Source organism: Helianthus annuus, chromosome 2 (genome assembly GCF_002127325.2).
Source record: "Helianthus annuus cultivar XRQ/B chromosome 2, HanXRQr2.0-SUNRISE, whole genome shotgun sequence".
Classification (NCBI taxonomy): Eukaryota; Viridiplantae; Streptophyta; class Magnoliopsida; order Asterales; family Asteraceae; genus Helianthus; species Helianthus annuus.
The window spans coordinates 168,383,356-168,401,931 of record NC_035434.2 but is presented as its reverse complement, the minus strand read 5'-3'; positions in this window follow the sequence as shown (position 1 = coordinate 168,401,931).

Sequence of the window (18,576 nt, the reverse complement as noted above, 5' to 3'; positions counted from 1 at the left end):
GTAATTATAATGTTATGACTTCCATTTAAAATAATTGACAAAAACGTATTTTCGTCTTCTGTAATTTGCATTTGTTAAACAATTTAATCATAATCCGTAGAATCTCACTAGTTTCTGTATATACAAGATACACAGCTGTTAGCGTATTGATGCGTGTGAAGTGTCGTATAGTTTTAATGTATATTTTAAGCCCTTTAACACTTTTTAGCCAAGTTTTAAATTTATAAAACACGATATTTACTAACACTAAACACACATATGGGCAAGTGCACCCATCGTGAGCGTAGTATAGTGTTGGTAAGATACCGAGGTCGTCCAAGGACACAAGGGCTTTTAATACCGGTTTATCCTCAACGTCTAATCAAATCAAAAGTTTAGAAAAAGGTTTTAAACTAGAAAATAAAAACTAACTAAAAAGCTGAAAAATAAAATAAAAATAAAAACAGATAGACAAGATGAATCACTTGAATCCGACTTGTGTTTAGTGTAACCTTTGATTATTTCCGCACTTTTGCACCTTTTAAGAGATTATCTTAGTTATTGTAGTAGGCCCCTCTTTTGAAGGTGACGTTATCCTCAACCCAGTAGTTTGAGTCAGCAAGGATACAATCCTAAAGAGTCGGATTATTGAAAGATAATTAATTAAGTTATTAATGCATAATGTGGTAAGCCCCTCTTTTGAAGGTGACGTTACCCTCGGCTAACTAGTCTGATTCAGCAGGGATACAGTCCTAAGTAGCCGGATTAAAGTTTTAATAGTAGCTTACATATGAGGGGATCAAAGAGTTTGGACCCCCGCCATCCAATACCGGTGGGTATTGAAGGAGGTCCTACTAAATTTGACCCAGGTCCTTGCAGGATCTATACACTGAACAAGGCAAGACTCTTACCAAACCATTCCCTTAACCCCCGACCAGGTAGCCAACATATCTCCATATAGACCGTGGAGATATGAATGGTGAAAATCTGTTATTTTATATGGACAGTAAAATAATGCCAAGACACCACGGACAAATGATAAGGAAGAATCACCTTCAACATAAGAAACTAGTTATTAAAGTCATTAATACATAACCAAATAAAAAGTGCGAAAAGATTAAAAATAAAAAGTATTACACTAGACACTTATCTTCACCAAGTGATGTAAGAGACTTAGGCAAACATGGCCTTTGATTGTCAAGAACTCTTACGATAAATCCTGGATCCCGAGACGACTCACACACTCTATAATGGATGATGGATGATGGTGGTGGATGATGCTGTTGTGATGGTGGTGGTGGGTGGGTGAGGTGTGAGAGAGGTGGTGTGCCAAGGGATGGTTTGCAAATGAGCTAAGCACCCCTATTTATAGCCTGAACAGCAGCTCGGGCACGACCCCGTGTCCATCCTCGTTCTCTTTCTTCATTAATTGCAGTTTGTCTGCATTAGTTGACCACGCCCCCGTGTCTGCTGGGCACGACCCCGTGTGCAAAAGCGTATCTGTACTATCAAAATTTCCTTAGATTCTGCGAATCTTAGAGTTGACCACGGCCCCGTGTCCGCTGGGCACGCCCCCGTGGTGGGTGATAGAAGCTTCTACAACTTTGTCTTTTCTGCAGACACTTGGGCACGCCCCCGTGCTCATTGAGCACGGGGCGTGTTCAGCCTTATGTTCTCTTGTTTTTGCTTGGGAAGATGCTGTCGGGGGGTCGGGCATGCCACGTTTGTTCCTTTTTTTGTATTTATGTTAGATTTAGCTGCCTTTTTACTTCTTTTGTTCATTTGAGCTCATTTAATCCTGAAAATACAAAAGGAAGACAAAAACACACTTTTTTCTAACATTAGTACTAAAAAAGGTTAGTTTTATGCCACAATTGATGTAATTTATATGTTGCATTTTGCCCACATCAAATACCCCCACACTTGAATCTTTGCTTGTCCTCAAACAAAACTCTTTATAATGTGGCTTTACACTCCCAAATGGAATAGGTAGAAGAGAAGGTTTTTGGGCTTGTCATAGAGTGTCGGGATTTCCAAGATTTTTATTAAGTTTTATTTTTATTTATTTACAATCCTATTCGTCATGATTTATTTAAAACGTTACATAAGATAAATTACTTATTAGGGAATAACATGCCTTTTTAAAATTCCATTTATATACAAGTTCTCATACCTCACGGGGGATCACTCAACACTCGGCCGAAGATGTATTTTAGTGAATCACTCGAGAGCGGCATGGAACTTATTCCTACCATAAGCTTGCCAAGCAATCAATCCTCCTCCTTTTTAACTATACACCTTTGTAAATATCAAGAGGACTTTTTGGGTGAAGGGTTAGGCTTGGGTTAAAGGTAGGTGGTTGGGTTAGTGGTTAGTAAAAGGGCGAAAGGCGTAAAAAACATCGGTTTTCGTAAGACTTTTTTTTTATTTTGTAACTTTTTATCTTGATGAAGCACTTTTTTCAAACAAAGTTCTTTTAGATAAACTTGTTTGTTTCTTTCTTTTGGCTTCATCATCATCATTTTTTAAGGAAGTCATAAGAAAAACCGAGCTTTGTTACTAAAATAAAGGGGTTAAAATGAAAAAGGGTTTTGGTGGGTAAAAGGGTGTTTGTTTTGGGTTAATAAATGAAATGGTTTAGGCCCCAAAGGGTTAACTAGGAGGATTTTGGGTAGGTGGTAAAAAAGAAAAAATAATGGTGTAGAAAAAAAAGGGTTAGTCCTAATGCCTCCATCATTTACTTACTCGGGTTTAAGTTGGTAAGGACCGGGAATGTATCGTCATGGCAAGTTCTAGAGTCGTAAGAACCAAGCGGCTATTCACACAAGAAATGAAAAATGAGCATTTAGTCTAAAGATAAGTATTTGTATGCTCAATAAAGGCTCAAAACTCACTTTTTGTGGGAATGGGTTTTTATGTGATCAAGTATATATAATCAAATTTTAACTAAACTTGCCATGTCGTTTCATAATTTTCTTATGTTGGTTCTTTTTATCACGACGCTATCGGTTGTAAATTTGTAAAAATATAACCTTTTTAGAACTTGAAATTCCTAAATTAAACCTAGACAAGTAAAAAAATGAAAATTTTTGAAAAAAATTGGGGTAATTAGCGGTTCCAATAGATTTTGAGTAAGGCTTGTAATTAGGATTTGCAAGATTCAAGGTTTTAGCATGCCCCCACACTTAAATTACACATTATCCTCAATGTGTCCCAAAAATAAGTTTTTAGGTTGACTGAATGTGTAAAAAGGTGTGAAAAAGCAAAAATTTATGTTACTGGGCGTTTGGACACGAACCCGTGGTGTCCGGGCACGGCCCCGTGTTCAGATCGCTAGTAACAGAAATTAGTACAAAGAAACAGAAGCCTGGGCACGGGGGCGTGTTCAGCGAACACGCCCCGTGTCCAGTTACCTGAACTGGGCATTTTCTGCAGATGGTTGGGCACGGGGCGTGTTGGGTGAGCACGGCCCCGTGCTGAACTTGCTGTAATGAAGAAAAATTTGATGGATGGCCCTGTTTTAGTGCATGGGGTGCTGGTTCAAGTTTCCCTCGGTATCCTTCACCATCCTGAGTGTGTTTTATTCATTACAACATCATCCAAACACCAATTTAACTAAAACCATCATTCCATCTAATAGAGAAAATTACATAATAGTCCTAGAAAATTGAAAACAAAGTAGAAAAATAAAAGTTAAAGGTCCTAAATTAGATAGGTCAAGTGATACATAAAATCATCCTAAGGAGCTCTACTTTTACAATAGGAACCAAAATTCCGGAAATTGTTTTCCGGTATCTAAAAGCTTTGTAGAACTCCGAGCCGAGGGGTGCTCCCTAGATGTTGTTAAAGCCATTCTTCTATCTCTCTCGGGAGGAAGAAGGCGACTTCATTTTCCTCAACATCTTGTGGAGGGGGAGTGACACCAACCGGGACCCCTTGTAGTATGTCTCGAGGGGGTTCCGGGTGTATGGCGTACCATTCGGCCGGTATGATGACTTCCGGTACTACATTCCATGCCTTTTGGGTGATAATTGGCACCAAAGGAGGAGAGGCGAGAATGTTCAACCTTTGGTGCAAAAGGTTGACCTCCCGAAGACATCCCTCTAGTCCCACCGTCAAATGATTAATACGGTCGACCAATGCTTCTTCCACCGCCGTCATCTCATCAATGGCTTCTATTAAGGCGTAAACGTAGTCCACAAGAGAATCTTCAACCGTTGATGACCTCCTCCCTTGTCGGTTGTTCCTGGAGTGCGACGAAGATGTTCCGCTAGTTCTGCTCGCCATTCTAAGAAAACAGACCGAAAAGAGTTCAATTTTTATGGAATAGTACCTCGGACACGGCCCCGTGCTCAATGAGCACGGCCGCGTGTTCAAATGTCTGCAAATTTTTGGGACAAGGAATCTTGGAGTTTTAAATTATTTTAAAGGTTTTCAAAGCATTTTTAAGCAGAAATAACTTAAAATACTATTGTAGAACTTATTTTTAACAAGATTCCTTGAACAAAAATCTTTCAAACATCACCTTAAAGCTTGGAATCATGGTGACTTTAACCTCTAATGGAGGTATTGAGTGAAAAATTGAAAAAGAAGGTAATGGACAAAAGAGGAAAGGACAAGATGGTTGTTGAGAACCTTCTTTTAGAAAATACCTAGGATGGTATGTGTGAAGATCCCCCCAAATCGTTGTCCCTGGAGTGGTCCAAATGTGCAGGATTCTTGGCTGTATTTACAGAAAACGACAGCACGCTGCACACGGCCCCGTGTCGGCTGGACACGGCCCCGTGTGCAGGCGAGGTTCTGACACATTTTGTCCGTATTCTGACAAAAAGTCAGAAATGAATCTTTTGGTGGACACGGGGGTGTGCTGACCTGGGCACGACCCCGTGTCTAGAGGCTGTTTATCAAGTTTCGTCTATTTCTAAGGAACTTATCCAGATCAGGTGGTTCCTTACTGGCTGGAACAACCCCAAAGTGCCTAAGATACCTTAATTGCTCTAGATTAAGACGAGAACGCAAGAGGTTGTCGGTGAGGGTGATTCCTATGCTAAATGTAGGTGGACAAGTCCAACCCTTACCCGGGCCCTCATTAAAGAAGGTGTATGCCGAATCGCCCAATGTATGCACCGAACAAAGTCGATGGAGAGTCCTTCACGGCACAATCGACACAGGGACGACTATCGCTCAAGTCCTCGCTAGAGTTAGAGGTAATATCAGGAACAATGAAGTTGTTTTTATTCGAATGTGATCCCAACAATTCTTCTTGGGTATCGTCTTGGGATGAATTAATGATATCCATCCTAAGCTCTTTTAACCAATTAAGAATTAGATCTTCGAATTGAAATAGTTCATTGAGAAACATTTCTCCTAGAAGGTCCGGTTAAGAGCATTCGAGGGAGAGATAGAGATTATTTTTACTTTCGCCCCTCTTAAGGCTACAGGAAAACAATGGGTCTATATAATGGGGCTTATAATTTAGAAAATAACATTCTAAATCTTTATGAGGGCCACCACATATTTGACACCATATACCATAAGAGTGCTAAAAGTAAAAAATATCAGTATCACTCATGTTTGTGTCAGAAATTACCAACCGTCGTGATCTTACGGTTCTGTTTTCAGTAACTGAAACTTGGGCACGGGGCATGTTGAATGGGCACGGCCCCGTGTTCAGCTTACTGTCTGACTTAAAACAGGATTGCCAGTTCCAAAGATTGGGCACGGGGCGTGTTCAGCGGGCACGGCCCGTGCTGAGTTCTGCAGAAACTGAAAAATTAAGAAAATTCTAAGAAAAACAGAAAAATTAGAAAAAACGATTAGGCCGTTGATTCCTAACTTTCTTAAAATCCTTTTGTCCCCGACAACGGCGCCCAAACACTTTTTAGCCAAGTTTAGAAAAAGGCACCCATCGTGAGCGTAGTATAGTGTTGGTAAGATACCGAGGTCATCCAAGGACACAAGAGCTTTTAATACCGGTTTATCCTCAACGTCTAATCAAATCAAAAGTTTAGAAAAAGGTTTTAAACTAGAAAATAAAAACTAACTAAAATGCTGAAAAATAAAATAAAAATAAAAACAGATAGACAAGATGAATCACTTGGATCCGACTCGTGTTTAGTGTAACCTTTGATTATTTCCGCACTTTTGCACTTTTTAAGAGATTATCTTAGTTATTGTAGTAGGCCACTCTTTTGAAGGTGACGTTACCCTCAACCCAGTAGTTTGAGTCAGCAAGGATAAAATCCTAAAGGGTCGGATTATTGAAAGATAATTAATTAAGTTATTAATGCATAATGTGGTAGGCCCCTCTTTTGAAGGTGACGTTACCCTCGGCTAAGTAGTCTGATTCAGCAGGGATACAGTCCTAAGTAGCCGAGTTAAAGTTTTAATAGTAGCTTACATATGAGGGGATCAAAGAGTTTGGACCCCCGCCATCCAATACCGGTGGGTATTGAAGGAGGTCCTACTAAATTTGACCCAGGTCCTTGCAGGATCTATACACTGAACAAGGCAAGACTCTTACCAAACCATTCCATTAACCCCCGACCAGGTAGCCAACATATCTCCATATAGACCGTGGAGATATGAATGGTGAAAATCTTTTGTTTTATATAGACAGTAAAATAATGCCAAGACACCACGGACAAATGATAAGGAAGAATCACCTTCAACATAAGAAACTAGTTATTAAAGTCATTAATACATAACCAAATAAAAAGTGCGAAAAGATTAAAAATAAAAAGTATTACACTAGACACTTGTCTTCACCAAGTGATGTAAGAAACTTAGGCAAACATGGCTTTTGATTGTCAAGAACTCTTACAATCAATCTTGGATCCCGAGACGACTCACACACTCTATAATGGATGATGGATGATGGTGGTGGATGATGGTGTTGTGATGGTGGTGGTGGGTGGGTGAAGTGTGAGAGAGGTGGTGTGACAAGGGATGGTTTGCAAATGAGCCAAGCACCCCTATTTATAGCCTGAACAGCAGCCCGGGCACGGCCCCGTGTCCATTGGGCATGGCCCCGTGTCCATCCTCCTTCTCATTCTTCATTGATTGCAGTTTGTCTGCATTAGTTGACCACGCCCCCGTGTCCGCTGGGCACGACCCCCTGTGCAGAAGCGTATCTGTACTATCAAGATTTTCTCAAATTCTGCGAATCTTAGAGTTGACCACAGCCCCGTGTCCGCTGGGCACGCCCCTGTGGTGGGTGATAGAAGCTTCTACAACTCTGTCTTTTCTGCAGACACTTGGGCACGCCCCCGTGCTCATTGAGCACGGGGCGTGTTCAGCCTTCTGTTTACTTGTTTTTGCTTGGGAAGATGCGGTCGGGAGGTCGGGCATGCCACGTTTGTTCCTTTTCTTGTATTTATGTTAGATTTAACTGCCTTTTTACTTCTTTTGTTCATTTGAGCTCATTTAATCATGAAAATACAAAAGGAAGACAAAAACACACTGTCACACCCCAACCGATGGTGGAAACATCGGGGCGCGGCACTGAGCGAAACAGATTGTCCAGAAGTTTCCATAACAATTAACAATACTATTCAATTTAAATAATACGTCCCATACCGTATCTCGAACAGTAAAATAAATTATTACAGACAAAATCTAGGCAAGTATTTCTGTTCCGACAACTCAGAATTAAATATAACAATTTATTCGTCTGCTTCTAGAGACCCTAGCTGCAAGATCTACAGACAACTATGCTCTAGACGCTTATTCTAGCCTCGCCTTCCTAGCAGATAAGCCTCCTAATTGCCTGTCACATACGTTAAAATAAAAGTCAATACACACAGTGTAAAGGTGAGCATACAGGTTTGATAGTAGCATATAGAGTTTAAAGTAGTTTACGCATAACCAGCACGTAAACAGAGGAAAACGAAGCATGTTAATTATCGACACGGATCTATCGATACCAATGACTACGGGTTGACTGCCCGGGGCAGTTCGCAATACATGATTACCACCGTAATCCATGCAAGTAATTGTCCTTAACAATCCCCGTGTGAACGGGTGCTGAGTCCAAACTATAGTACTATCGTCGTTAGGGCAGGTAGACAGCATTCCATGTGTAAACATAATAAACAAGCATTCATTAAGTCACGTATAACATGCGGTAACGGTTAACGTATAAAATGTTGCGTAGTGTGTTCGATGTGATTTTCGTATAAGTAACGTATGTAACACCCAAAAGTGCTTAAAGAAAAAAGGGATCGAGTATACTCACAGCGATTGGTGGATTGAAGGGAGCGTTTGAGAGTCGGGTTAGCCTGAATTATCGATAGCACAACGATAAGCAATGCGTAAAATGGAAAACAAGCGTCGAAGGATCGGGCAGTGGGTCGATCGGATTGCAGTCCGATCGGACAGCTGTCCGTCCGGTTGACAGTCCAATCGGAGAGTTGTTCGGTCGGACGGAAGTCCGATCGGATGGCTGTTCGAGTGGATTGTTTCTTCCTTTGAGTAGGATGTGTTTGTGCATGATGTTTTGACTTCTGAAGTTTTTGTTGTAGCATTTGAAAACATTGAAGTATCTTTACCTTTCAGGTCGGTCGATCGGACGGTCGTTCGATCGGCCGGCAACCCGATCGGTTAGGTACCTCAGCAAAACAAGTCTCAGCAGGGTGTCATCCGATCGGACGGCTGTTCGATCGGGTGGCACTCCTAGTGCGTCGAACATGTTGAAAATCGATTAAGTGTTAAAGTATAGTATCTCATGATCCGAAGAGTAATCCAATCGGACAGTAGTCCGATCGAACAACAGTTCGTTCAATACTCCACTTCAAAGAAATTGATCAAGTGTGGGACCCATGTGCTAGCCGATCGGCTGACTAGTCGATCGGCGGACTGTCCGATCGGTCAGCACCCTGACCTGGTCGGCTTGTTCGTCTAACACTTGGTGGATCTGTTTGTTTTTCGTTTTGTCGAGGTACTTTGACAACGAGTCAGACCACAGAACCCTCGTCTTTACTTGGTTCTCCTGATCGGACAGGAATCACCCAAACCCGGTCAGTGAACGGTTCGGGACGGTTGTTTAACGTTTAACCCGAAATCGGTGAACCTCAAGGATAGGATCCGGATCTGGAGCCACGCAACCACCGTAATGATTAGCAAGTTGGCTCAAGCTCCATTTCTATCGGTTTCGAAGGTATTGAGTGTATAAGATTGAGAAACTTGTAACTATTTCCTTCAACTCTTTTATCCTCTTAAAAAGGTTTGGATTTATGTGAAAATGTTTAGATCTTACTAGAGATATTTGCTTGTTTATGTGGAAATCGGTTAGATCCAAGTTATTGTTGGTGGATTGAGGCTAAAACATGAAGTTATTCAAGAACACCATGATGACATCATCCTAGAACACTTGAATCTTGATGATTTCACGGTTACAAGTTAAGATTTGAAAGATAGAAAGGTGTAGGAGTGCGTGTAGATCAAGAAAGTACAAGATTTAGGGCGAGAACTTACCGGAATTGAGAGAAATCGAAGAAAAAGCAAGTTGAGCGTGCTGGTCGGACAGAGGTTTCCAAAATTGGAAATGATGACAATGACAGGGGTATTTATAGGATGCCAAAAGAGGTAATGGCTGACCGATCGGACAGGCAGCTCGATCGGACAGCAGTCCGATCGGCTGGCTGTTCGATCTGCTGGTAGCCTGATCGTTCAGTTGCCTGATTCGAGTGTTCGGTGCGACGATTTTTGATGTTTCGGTTACGATTGCGACCAATGAGGATACGATAGAGTTTCCTATTCAAATTACTTTTAATCCCAACTATTTCATATCTTGCGCTGTCTCTTCGCCACTAATTATCATACTATATCTACATAAAATCATCCTTGTTTCGATTCGATTGAGATTGAGTTCGATTGCGTTTCGATTGATTCCACACATACATAAAGTAAACATGCATAAGTAACACATAAGGCACACACACACACACGTATAACGATAACCAATTACTGTGATATTCGAGTTTCGAGTTCGATGATGATTTGAGTAGTTCGATTATTGATCAATTAACTTTATCGCATTGTTACTTCCTGCTATTCAGAGTCGTAATGCGGTTCGTACTGATAATTAATTCAATTACTTCGATTTTAGCAACTTACTCCACATAATACAACTAACGTAAAAACATAAAAATAGATTAACTACAGTCAAAGAAGTCAAAACAGTGTTTGGTCAAGGAGAGACAGATTGCAATTAGCAATCTTTTCTCCCTTTGACTTCAATCTTGACTTTGACTTTGACTTCCGTAACACGGGGTGTTACAGCCTCCCCTTGTTTAGGGAATTTCGTCCCGAAATTAGGTCGAAGATGTAGCAAACAACTGTGGGTACTTTGTCTTCATGTCGCTTTCGAGTTCCCAAGTGAACTCCGCGCCTCGTTTACCTTCCCATCGGACTTTCACAATAGGAATGCGCAAGCGCCTGAGTTGCTTGGTTTGGCGATGCATGATTTCGACAGGCTTCTCCACGAAGTGTAGTGTTTCGTTTATTTGAAGGTCGTCGAGAGGTACAAATAGATCATGCTCAGCCAGTCATTTTCGGAGGTTTGACACATGGAAAATCGGGTGGACGTTACTAACTTCCTCTGGTAGTTCGAGTCTGTAGGCAACTTTTCCGATCCTTTCTAGAATCTTAAAAGGTCCAACGTATCGAGGCGCTAGTTTCCCTTTCTTGCCGAATCTGACCACACCCTTCCAAGGTGATACCTTTAGGAGTACGTAGTCGCCAACGTCAAATTCAAGGGGCTTGCGTCGTCTATCGGCGTAACTTTTCTGTCTACTTCGAGCTTTCATCAAGTTGTCTCGAATCTGGAGGACTTTGTCAGTCGTTTCTTGCAGTAGCTCATGACCGGTTAATTGCGAGTGACCGATCTCGTGCCATACAATAGGCGATCGACATCTTCTTCCATATAAAGCCTCGAATGGTGCCATTTGGATGCTGGTATGATAACTGTTGTTGTACGAGAATTCGACTAATGGCAGGTATTTGTTCCAATTACCACCGAAATCTATGACACACGAGCGGTGCATGTCTTCAAGAGTACGGATCGTTCTTTCAGTCTAACCGTCGGTTTGAGGGTGGAATGCCGTACTTAGATTAAGCGTAGTACCAAGGGCTGCTTGAAACGTTTCCCACAATCGCGAGGTAAACCGAGCGTCACGGTCGGATATGATGTCACGAGGTGTACCATGATTACAAATGATTTCATCGGTGTAGATTCGGGCTAATCGTTCTACCTTATAGTCTTCCTGTATTGGTAAAAAGTGGGCTGATTTGGTTAAGCGATCAACAATAACCCATATGTTGTCGTGACCTGATGACGTGGGCGGAAGTTTGGTTATGAAGTCCATAGCTATACTCTCCCATTTCCACATAGGGCTTGGGGGTTGCTCGAGTAAGCCAGGGAGCCTTTGATGTTCAACCTTGACCCTTGCAAAAGTCAGGCACTTCCCAACATAGAGAGCGATATCTCTTTTCATTCCCGGCCACCAGTACTTGTAACGAAGATCCTGGTACATTTTATCAGCACCGGGATGAATAGAATACCGGGATTTGTAGGCTTCGTCCATCAAAATCTGCCACAAATTGGTCCGCTTAGGGATCCAAATTCGGTCCAGAAAGTGGAATATCCCATTTGACTTGCTTACAAGCTGAGCTCCATCGTGATAGATTTGTTCCTTCTTCAACGTGTGTTGATTAAAACAGGCATGCTGGGCTTCGCGAATGAGAGTTTCAAGATTGTATTGGGCTTGGGTATCACGAATGCTGAGCAAATAGCTTCGTCTGCTGAGTGCGTCGGCAACGACATTTGCTTTGCCTGGGTGATAACGAATCTCACAGTCGTGTTCGTTGAGAAGTTCTACCCATCGGCGTTGACGCATATTAATTTCTTTCTGATCAAAGATATGTTGTAGGCTCCTATGATCGGTGAAGATCGTACACTTGGTACCATACAGGTAGTGTCGCCAAATCTTTAACGCAAAAACAACTGCGCCTAGCTCGAGATCGTGGGCTGTATAGTTCTTCTCGTGGATTTTGAGCTGACGAGACGCGTACGCTATAACCTTGTCCCGTTGCATGAGAACACAACCAAGACCAAGGTTGGAAGCATCACAGTAGACAGTGAAACCGTCATTCCCGTCGGGCAACGTAAGAACAGGAGCATTGCAAAGCATGTGCTTGAGGGTTTGGAAAGCAGACTCTTGTTCAGTTCCCCAAACAAAAGACCTGTCTTTATGCGTGAGGGCGATAAGCAGCACGGCAATCTTGGAGAATCCTTCTATAAATCGTCGATAATAGCCCGCTAGTTCGAGAAAAGAACGGACTTCAGACGGGTTCTTTGGTGTAATCCAACTCTTAACTACTTCAATCTTTGCGGGATCAACGTGAATATCTTGACTATTAACTATGTGACCCAGAAACTGAACCTCCTCTAACCAAAATTCGCACTTGGAGAATTTGGCATAGAGTTGATTCCCCTGGAGTAGTTCGAGAACCAAACGTAGATGTTGTGCGTGTTCGGCCTTCGATTTGGAATAGATCAAGACATCGTCGATGAACACGATGACGAAACGGTCGAGATATGGTTTACACACACGATTCATCAGATCCATGAAGACCGCGGGTGCGCTGGTTAGGCCAAAAGGCATAACAACGAATTCATAATGGCCATAACGAGTACGAAAAGCAATTTTGGGTATATCCTCTTCTTGGATGCGTAGCTGGTGATAGCCTGAACGTAGATCGATCTTCGAGAAACACGTAGCACCTTGTAGCTAATCAAACAAATCATCGATGCGAGGTAGAGGATAGCGGTTCTTGATGGTTAACTTATTCAATTCCCGATAGTCAATGCACATCCTGAATGACCCATCCTTCTTTTTGACGAAGAGGACTGGTGCGCCCCAAGGAGAGGTGCTCGGGCGAATAAAGCCTTCCTCAAGTAATTCCTGGCGTCGGTTCGAGAGTTCACGCATTTTGGACGGTGCAAGTCGGTAGGGAGCTTTGGCAACAGGGTTGGCTCCAGGAATGAGGTCGATACGGAAGTCGATATCACGACTTGGCGGAAGTCCAGGAAGATCATCAGGGAATACATGAGGAAATTCACGGACCACAGGGACGTCTTTGACTTCTGTCTTCCTTTTCTTTTCCTTCTCCGCTACTACAATGTTAGCCAAGAAAGCTCTGTATTCCTTGCGGAGATACTGGCTAGCTTGGACGCAGGACATAAGTTTGAGTCCATTCGAAGTAGTTTCGCCATAAACACACAGTAAATCACCATTCGCGAGCAAAAATCGAATCATCTTGTCGAAGCATACAACTTCAGCGTGGTTTTCGCGAAGAAAGTCCATGCCTATTATGACATCAAAACTTCCGAGTTGCATTGGGATAATGTCGATTGGGAAGATGTGATTGTTGAGCTCGAGAGTACAATCACGAATAATAGAATTTACGGCGACAGTTCTTCCGGTAGCGACTTCAACATCGAATGACGAGGAGAGATAAGAGCGCTTACGACTAAGAAGCTTTTCAAATTCGAACGACACAAAGCAATTATCGGCTCCAGTATCAAACAAACATGATGCATAAATACCATTCACAAGGAACGTACCATTGACCACGTTGTTGTCGGTCTGGGCTTGGCGCACGTTGATGTTAAAAGTTCTGGCGCGTGCGGCTTGTTGTTGTTACTGAGGCTACTGCTGCTGGTGAGGCTGCTGCTGCTGGGGCTCTTGTTTCACAACCTTGTTCGGGCACATGTTTGCAAAGTGGCTAGGATCACCACATGCAAAGCAGACTCGAGCGTTGATCGTGGGTGCCTGAGTCGCGTGTTGGCCTTGCGGGGCTGGGAGTAGAGCTTGATGAGCAGTAGCAGGAGCTGCAGTGTTACGGGGACCATAGCGATAGCTGGCAGTGAAATGGCCGTACAGATTGCAATGAGCGCAGAAACGACAGGCGAGACCCACCGGATGATGATATGAGCATGTCGGGCAGAGCGGGTGGGGGCCTGTGTATGCACGCTTTGCTGGTGGTGCATAGGTAGTTGGGGCTGGATGGTAATGGGGCTGCTGCTGGGCCGGCACAGCCTGGAGAGAAGCAGCAGTGGTAGTGGCAGCACAGTTCTTGTTGCTGGAGCTGCTGTTGTGCTTCTTCTTGCGGCGTGATGACTTCGATGGTTGAGCGGTGACGGTGTCGGCGGTCGGTGCAGTGGTGGCTTGGTGTAGAGACTTGGAGGGCTTATCCCAAAAACCAGCTTTCACTCGCTTGTCATTGATCTCGGCGACAAGCAAGTAAGTCTCTTCAATTGATGATGTCTTCGCGGCATGAACAAAATCGGCAACACAATCGGGTAGAGCTCGAATGTACTTCTTGATTGCTATCTCTGGCGTCTTGACTTGGTCGGGACAGATAATGCTGAGCTGCTTAAAGCGAGCAGTCAAGGCAGCGTTGTCTCCATACTTCTGCTTAATGTTCCAAAACTCGTCCTCCAGCTTTTGGCGTTCATGGGGAGGGCAGAATTCGTCCATCATAATGGCTCTCAGCTCTTCCCAGGTCAGCTCCTAAGGTGCATCATTCCCGCGTTTGTTTCGTTCGGCCGTCCACCAGTCTAGAGCTCGGGACTAGAAGACGCCGGTTGCATTTAGGGTACGGAGATTTTCTGGACAGCCGCTTTGGCACAGAGTGACTTCGACGGAATCGAACCATTGAAACATAGCTGTTGGGCCATCTTCTCCGGTGAATTCCTTTGGTCCGCATGCCTTGAACTGTTTGAAGCTGAAAACAGTCTTGGTAGCATCTTTGGGAGCTTCAGTTCTCGACTCCTCAGATGATTTGCTAACGTTCTTATACACTTCACTCACCGCCTTTGCTACTTGCTTGGCGATGATAGTAGCAAGACGCTTGTCTCTCTTTTCTTGGCGGGTAAGTGGGGTTCGACGTCCAGATGACGACATTGTCTGCAACAGACATCGTCGTAGGTCTCAGACACATCGAAATCGAATCTCGCCTCACACGTCAACTGCTTACTAAAGCTTAGGAACATAGTCGCATAATGGCATAATCACATAAACACACAATCATTGATTCACAGAGGAACACATAAGCACATAGACACATAAGCACATAATCACATAAGCACGTAAGCACATAAGCATAGAAGCACGTACGCATTTTGTCATAGAGGCAGTCAGAATACAGAAACCTATCATTCAAAGTCTGCGATTGCTCGAATATAGCGATTACGTCTATCGTAGCGATTAGTATAGCGAGTATCATGGCGTAGAACGTTGCTTATAGTAGTAACGATTTGTTAACGTTTTGAGATAGAAGAGCAATGCGGGTCGTGTGTGTTGGTCGAAATGAATGTAAAAATCGAATAAATTTCAAAATTTTAAACACATAAATAGCTAAACACATATAAAACGTAGAATCAACAAGTCATTAGAGTCAGCAGTTGCGGGCTCAAAATCGAAACACATAAAAATCGAGGGATAGATTGTCTGCGGCTACTAGACATTGACTACCCAAAGCGATTCGACTATTCCCAAGGATCCGTCGTACACATGTTTGACTTTCAGGATAGGGCCTCTGCCTCGATTCTTGGGCATCCGGCGCAGATCCCTTTAGTTGTACTGTGAGTTCAGATCGTTGGAGTCCATCGAGACTTTGGTGAGAGTTTTGGCAAAATCTATGGACAAGTCATCAAGGTTAGGGTTTCACCCCTGGCTTGCTAACTTTCCCTGGATTTTAGTAAAATAGAGGAGTGTATTCATCAAAATATGGAATTCACTCTTGGTTTGGTATAATTCTCCCCGTTGATAAGTAAAACGTGGGTTGATCAAGCAAATTTTTAGTCGAGAATTTTGCGGTTTTCACACCTAATCTCGACTAAATCGCTCGTCCTTTAGTCAAAATTTTCGAGTGCAGTGATAGTGTAGCATAGGCGAGAATAGCGAAGAATAGTAATAAGCTCATACATAGTCCATTTAGGGACATGCACGAATCAGTCTATTGGGTCCTAACTATAGTCTAGGTCTCTAAGACATCGACTCGGACTAGGTCGAGTCTTGCCTAATTCCCTATAGTTATGGCTCTGATACCAATCTGCCACACCCCAACCGATGGCGGAAACATCAGGGCGCGGCACTGAGCGAAACAGATTGTCCAGAAGTTTCCATAACAATTAACAATACTATTCAATTTAAATAATACGTCCCATACCATATCTCGAACAGTAAAATAAATTATTACAGACAAAATCCAGGCAAGTATTTCTGTTCCGACAATTCAGATTTAAATATTACAATTTATTCATCTGCTTCTAGAGACCCTAGCTGCAAGATCTACAGACAACTATGCTCTAGACGCTTATTCTAGCCTCGCCTTCCTAGCTGATAAGCCTCCTAATTGCCTGTCACATACGTTAAAATAAAAGTCAATACACACAGTGTAAAGGTGAGCATACAGGTTTGATAGTAGCATATAGAGTTCAAAGTAGTTTACGCATAACCAGCACGTACACAGAGAAAAACGAAGCATGTTAATTATCGACACGGATCTATCGATACCAATGACTGCGGGTTGACTGCCCGGGGCAGTTCGCAATACATGATTACCGCCGTAATCCATGCAAGTAATTGTCCTTAACAACCCCCGTGTGAACGGGTGTTGAGTCCAAACTATAGTACTATCGTCGTTAAGGCAGGTAGACATCATTCCATGTGTAAACATAATAAACAAGCATTCATTAAGTCACGTATAACATGCGGTAACGGTTAGCGTTTAAAATGTTGCGTAGTGTGTTCGATGTGATTTTCGTATAAGTAACGTATGTAACACCCAAAAGTGCTTAAAGCAAAAAGGGATCGAGTATACTCACAGCGATTGGTGGATTAAAGGGAGCGCTTGAGAGTCGGGTTAGCCTGAATAGTCGATAGCACAACGATAAGCAATGCGTAAAACGGAAAACAAGTGTCGAAGGATCGGACAGTGGGTCGATCGGATGGCAGTCCGATCGGATAGCTGTCCGTCCAGTTGACAGTCCATCAGACAGTTGTCCGGTCGGACGGAAGTCCGATCGGATGGCTGTTCGAGTGGATTGTTTCTTCCTTTGAGTAGGATGTGTTTGTGCATGATGTTTTGACTTTTGAAGTTTTTGTTGTAGCATTTGAAAACATTGAAGTATCTTTACCTTTCAGGTCGGTCGATCGGATGGTCGGTCGATCGGCCGGCAACCCGATCGGTTAGGTACCTCAGCAAAACAAGTCTCAGCAGGGTGTCATCCGATCGGATGGCTGTTCGATCGGGTGGCACTCCTAGTGCGTTGAACATGTTGAAAATCGATTAAGTGTTGAAGTATAGTATCTCATGATCCGAAGAGTAATCCAATCGGACGGTAGTCCGATCGAACAGCAGTTCGTTTAATACTCCATTTCAAAGAAATTGATCAAGTATGGGACCCATGTGCTAGCCGATCGGCTGACCAGTTGATCGGCGGACTGTCACATGTATGTAAATTCGTAATATGCATATGTGTATATTCATAACGATATACATATGTGTATATCCATAACAAAGAACATAATACGTATGCTCATATACGCAGATTTGTATTTGTAAACAAAATATTTCCAATATAAAACATTTGAAAGAAATAATTAAAAATGAGAGAGAGGGGGAGAGAGAGAGAAAGAGAGATAGATAGATAGTTAAGAGATGAGAAAATTAAGGGATTTTAACTAAAAATATACGGCTAATGTTAATCTTACCCTTTTAATCTAAAAATGATCAAGTGCCAAGATTAGTTCATTCAATTCACTCTCAAGAAGTTGTTCACTCTTAAACCTAATCCTATATATATGGGAGAGGTCACACCCAGATACTTTATGTCACCCGGTGGGCCCGGATGGGGTATACGTGACGAGATTGATATCAAATACACAAACGGCACAGCAGAAGTCTTGGATTTAAAATACTATTACAAATAAAAATGTCCGAATGTTCAAAATATAATACAGACGGATATTGTATCGAAATATCCACAGGCGGATCGTAAATGTGCAAAATGAAATAACAGACTAATAGGCTTCTTATGCAAAGGAGTTGCAAATTCCTCTTAAGCATTACCAGCACTTCCAGCCTATTTCGTAACCTTGCAACCTGTCACTTAGTCTTTTGAAGAAACGTCAGTTTACACTGGTAAATACAAATAACCGACACATTTTGAAAATATTTCAAAATTGTTTTAAGTGAACAAGGCACATTCAATTCTTATAAATAACTTGGGACAATAAGAAATATCTTGTATATAGTTTTACATGCTTGTCAATACATATGGGACCCGGTACAGAAATCGATAACATGATTAACTGACATGCCAATTTAACCCATAAAAGGTATCCCCAATATGGGTAGAAAAATATTTTATATTAGCATTAGCATCTTTCGGGTGTATGCCTACACCCCATGCTTCGGTCATGACCATTTGCAATTAAATGAGACGAGTATATTCAGGACACGGTCGCATTAACCCCAATATTTATGTTCTCAAGCAAAATAGACTAAAACGGGTTATGCGGATTT